Below are 5,730 nucleotides of genomic sequence, written 5' to 3' on the forward strand. Positions count from 1 at the left end.
GGTTCGGGAGATCTGGGGGGTGCGGTGGGCCGAGAAGGCCCTGCCTGGGGTGCGCTGCCACCCTCGGGGACTCGCCTGCCGGAGGCTCGGGCCGAAAGGGGCCTCCCGGGCCACGGGTGAGGGGGGCAGGGCCGCGGGAAGGGTGAGGGGGCGGCATTGGCACCTTCGGCTGGAGCTGGGGGTGCCCCCTTTCCTCGGCTTTTGGAGGCCGGTCCTTCCTTCCCTCCTTGGTCTTGAGTTGGTGCCCCCAGGAACCGGGAGGGTATTTCCTCTGACTTTTTCACCTCCCCTCCTCCCTGTCCCCCAGAGACTTGCATCATCACTTCCTAAATTATATCCTAGTCCCATTTGCTTTTAGGAAGCTGTTCACACGTCACCCATTTTAAAAAGTTGAGCCCAGAACCCAGGCTTGGGTAAAGTTACAAGACTCTTGAGGTCTCTCACCTTCATTCAAAACACGTTTCAGAAGATCTGTAAGATTTCCTTGTCAAAAACAAAAACCAAAAAACAACAAACCTCAAGTCAGCTTGACTTAGGAACGTGAGAGCCTGTATGCTTAATTGGCTCAAATTCTCTTCCATTTCTTTTTTTAATGATACAAATGTTCACCTTGGCCAGCTTATATTATTATTTGGCCATCCTGTGTTAGAGTGAAAATGTATGAGGTGGGAAGTCAACTTTACCACCTGTAATTACAGTTTAAGTTCTTGTTACACTTGGAGTTTTAAGGATTGCCACCCGTTTTACCCGACAGGTGCTTCCATTATAACTCATGACTCTAGGTCTATTGGAAAGAAACTGGAGACCTTGAAAGCCAACTTTTGTGATTTAGCTTTTTTATTTTCCAAAGATTCAGTATATTCGAAGGTGCGTAGAGGCAGTAAGGAAATGATTATTTCTTGTGAGAGCATTTTGGAAAGGTGTATTGAAGATATATCTTTACTGTCTTTCAGATCCTAGGGATGATTGAAGTAGAAATTAAGGCTATGATTTTTGGGAGTGCAGAGATAAATTAGAAAGTGGATCTTAATGTAGATTACTGTGGAGTTTGTAATCAAAGGTTATGACCAAAAAAAAAAAAATCGATTCTCATTTCCTCATCTTTCTGCCTTTTGTTTCACAGAAATTTCCTGCTGAAAGGATATTAGCGAAAAATAAGTTATGGTATTACCAAAAGTTCTGAAGATGTGAAAATATCTTAGGTTTTGTAGTCTCCCCGTCTTTTTGACTTGAAAATAATAATGGTGTTGTCTGCTAAGTACTTTCATAGGCTGTCTAATTCCCACAAAAATCTAAGTGGGAAGCATTCTCTATATATAGCTGGGGAAACTGAGGCTTTATTTACAGATGGGAAGCTTCCTTTTGCATTCAGGGATTTCAGGGTGGAGCTGGTGAGCTCTTTAGAGTGCTTAGTACCATCACGTTTATGACATCAGTCTGCTGCCCTGGAAAAATCTGGTGTCACAAGCCTCAGATTGTAACTCATAAGAAGACATGTGGCTCAAAGAAAGTAGCTGCCAGTGGCAGCTAATGCCCAGGATGTATCAGGTCTATTTCCTGGCAACACGTTTATGTCCTTGGGACCATTATTATAAGTGGAACCCTTAATAAAAGATCTATGTCAGGACTTAGAAACTGAGCAAGGTTCTGAGTAATGCAAGGCGAGTTTGGTGGTAGAGAGGAATAGTTAGTTACACTCATACCAGACTTGTCCGAGAAGCAACCAGAGCTGCTTTTTTGGTACTTTCATTATGATACTTTTTATGAACTACAGTTTGCCTAATAGGAATTTGTTATTTGTTGTTAAGTCACTAAGTTGTGTCCAACTTTTTTGCAACCCCATGGACTGTATGTAGCCTGCCAGGCTCCTCTGTCCATGGGATTTCCCAGGCAAGAATGCTGGAGTGGGTTGCTGTTTCCTTTTCCAGGGGATCTTCCTGACCCAGGAATCAAACCCTAGTTTCCTGCTTTGCAGATGGATTCTTTATTACTGAACCACCAAAGAAGAACTAACAGGAGTTGGAAAAAAACTAATATATTTATGATGAAAGGTGTTCTTTTTAATGTATAATGTTTTAACCTTTCCTAAACGCATTTGTAGTTTGCACTTTATACGAAAGTATAAGGAAATTGCTGCCTAGATTCCATTATATCATGACTGACTTTGGACATGTTTCCCTTATTTATGGGCTGCATTCATATTAAGTTACATTCATTAAGTAAACTTAGAATGTATTTAGCAAATATTTGAGCGGCTCTGGTACAATAGACAAGAGGAGCACTGGCACTGTTCTCTGGGAACAAGGGGCATAGAATAGTGAAACACTAGTTACAGTGAGTGTATTCGGCTTGGTGTAGGGTGCATTAGACACATTGGAAAAGACCCTGATGCTGGGAAAGATTGAAGGCAGGAGGGGAAGGGGACTACAGAGGATGAGATGGTTGGATGGCATCACCGACTCAACGGACATGAGTTTAAGCAAGCTTCGGGAGTTGGTGATGGACAGGGAAGCCTGGCGTGCTACAGTCCATGGGGTTGCAGAGTCAGACGAGACTGAGCAACTGAACTGAGGGTGTATTGGAAGGGGCACCTACTACAGTTGAAGAAGAGATAGAGGAAGCTAGCCTGGAGGGTGTTGCCCAGCCTAGGCCTGTAGGAAGATTAAGAGAGAATGGAAATAGAAGAGTGATTGCTTTTAGGTAGAGGGGATAGCATGGGTGAAGGACTGAATGTTAGGGCACTACAAATTTGAAGAGCTGAAAGTTCATTGTAGAGGATTGGTAGATTGTGAAGACAGCTCAGCTGGAAATGTGGCTGAAGTGATGAGAGCAGTTAGTGACACAGGGCTCCATAGGTGATGCTTTAGACTTTGGATTTTTGTCCTGAGTGCACTGGGGAGCTGTCGAAGAACTTTGAGTGGATTGTGAGGTGACTTCTTTAATGTGAAAGATTATTGGATGATCTTGAGAGTTGCCTGGGTATGTGGGTATGATTGTGTGTGAGAGAGAGAATGCGGTGTCTGTATGTTTGTGGCATGTTGCCAAGTCCAGAGGTACAGAAGACTTGGGAGAAGGTGTGTCTATGAGCCAGGGAGAATGGAGACACGCCACTGAGGAGGTCTCTTGGCTTTTCCCTTCATGAACATGAAGGTGAGGGTGTTGTAAAACCTTTAGTCAGCATTGCACTCTTTGGAAGCCACAGGTCTATAAAGTCAGCTAGCCAGGGCCCACACCCAGCCCTTTGCAGAGGAGCCTCTTAGCAGAATGTTCTGGCATTAACTGACTAAGGCAGTTCCTTTAGGACTGCTCTTCTCTCCAGTGACTTAGGGTGTAGGATTTGCTGCCCAGCATTATCCACTCAGGACACCAGTCAGGTGGGGTTGGTTGAAATAGAGCTTTCAGGTGGGTCTTGTGGTAATGCAGTTAGGAAGGAGAATGCCAGGAGGAGCAGCAGTGCAAATATGTTAGTGCTTGGAACACATTCTGTTTCTAGTTTTGTATTGTGAAATTGTGTGGAGGTAATTAAGTTACTGTGTTACAGAGAGACTGGTGGGAAGCTTTGCTACCTTGCAAACTGTTGAAGGTTTACCTCTTTATAAAATTTGGAAGATGTTTGTGTAGCTCATAAATGTTTTCAGAGTTAATGACCATAAACAATTTTTTCCCTGAAAATTTTTAGTGAAATACAAGCATGAGCATTTTCTTGGCTTATTTTAGGCATTCAGTAATCATGCAGAAATCAGGCTAGTTTATGATTGTCAAATCTGAAATGAAATAGTCAATTGGTGCATTTTCTTCAGTTGAAATACAGATATATGTAAAAGCACTTTTAAATTATATAGATATAAGTGGTATTCGTTGAAACAGTATACTGAGGGATATAGAGTCTTCACAAATATTTTCAAAAGTTGTTCAAAGAGTAGACCTAGAATATTATATAAAAAAAAAGGAAGAAAAGAAGATACTGAGTGTATTATAGGTTAATAGAAAGGATAATTAATTAGGATGGGGAAAGGTGGACTTTTTTTTCCTAATTCTACTTATTAAGTATAAATATCTAATTAAAACTATTGATATTCTGCCTTTACAATTGGAGACAGTCTGAATCACAGTGTTATTTAATGGCAGCTTTGAGAAGTATGATTTTTTTTTTTTGTAAGGAAATTTAAAGTATGGTAGATACAAATGATCAGTCAGATATTTAGGGAATAATGGAGTGTTTTAGATACGGGATTTATTTGGTAAGAGTCTCATTGTTTTGATAAAAAGACATTCATGATTTATTTTCTAATGAATCATGTCATAAATTACATGGGTACATTTTCTTTAGGGAAATAGATTTTATTAGCGTTTCATGTTTGTGATCTATTCTGTTGAGAGGCATTTTACTTACCAACTAAATCTGCTAAATAATGATGAGTTTTAAATAAAGATGGGGTTAGAGCAGAGATCAAGAGTAATCTTAAAAAATAAATTCTGTTGCTGAATTGGTTACTAGTAGAAAGTTGATTCAGCCAAGACACTGACTAGTTAGATTAAACAGAGGTTATTTATTTTTATTATTTCTTTTATGGTCTCTGAGACCAGGCTTTGGGAGTTGGTATAGAACTCTGCTTCTGTCACTCTGTGAGTTATCTGCCAAGTATGCTTGCTCCTGGCAGTGTGTGGCCCTCTCGCTCACATTCATTTTTGATTTTTCAGTTTGTCTTCCACTTGGAACATGTTGCCACGCTTCACCCAGCTTAACCTGGGCTTTTAAATTCCATGTGAACACAGCATGATTCAGTAGTTAATCAGTAGAATGTTCATTCCAGTGATGTCACTAATTATCCATTTGATTAGAAAACCCCTCTTTAAACATTCTCTTAAACACAAAGCAGCTCATTTGTGCAGTTTTATTTATTTTAAATTTTTTTAGGGCTTCTCTTGTGGCTCAGTGGTAGAGAAGCTGCCTGCCATTGCAGGAGATGCAGGTTGGATCCGTGGGTCAGGAAGATCCCCTCGAGAAGGAAATGGCAACCCACTCCAGTATTCTTGCCTGGGAAGTCTCATAGACCTGGTGGGCTATGGTCCGTGGGATTACAAAAGAGTTAGACATGACTTAGCGACTAAGAAACAACAACAGACTTCTTAAAACAAGATTTTATGTTTATAGAGCAGTTCTAGGTTCAGAGCAAAACTGAGAGTAAGGTACAGAGATTTCCCATATACCCCTTGCTCCATCCATGCACAGCCTCCCTTGTTATCAGCGTCTCCACCACAGTGGTGTGCTTATAACAGTGATAATCTACTTCGACAAGTCTTTGTCACCAAAGTCCATGGTGTATGCTACAGTTCACTCTTGGTGGTGTACGGTTTATGGGTTTGGATGACTGTATAGTGACATGTGTCTATTATAGTGTATAGAGTAGTTTTCACTACTGTAAGGATCCTCTGTGCTCTACCTGTTCATTGCTCCCTCCTGCCATCCCCTGTCAGCCACTCATCTTTTTACTCTCTCTGTAGTTTTGCCTTTTATAGATGTGCTATAGTTGGAATCATGCAGTAGGTAGCCTTCTCAGGTTGGTTTCTTTCACTTAAAATATGTATTTAGGTTCTTCATGTCTTTTTGTGGCTTTTTAGCTCTTTTTTTTTTTTTTTTTTTTTACAGCACTTAAAAGGTTCGATTGTCTGGAGGTATCAGTTTATCCATTCACCTACTGAAGGACATCTTGGTTACTTTTAAGTGTT

This window comes from Bison bison, unplaced genomic scaffold, assembly GCF_000754665.1.
Source record: "Bison bison bison isolate TAMUID 2011002044 unplaced genomic scaffold, Bison_UMD1.0 scf7180017864270, whole genome shotgun sequence".
NCBI lineage: Eukaryota > Metazoa > Chordata > Mammalia > Artiodactyla > Bovidae > Bison > Bison bison.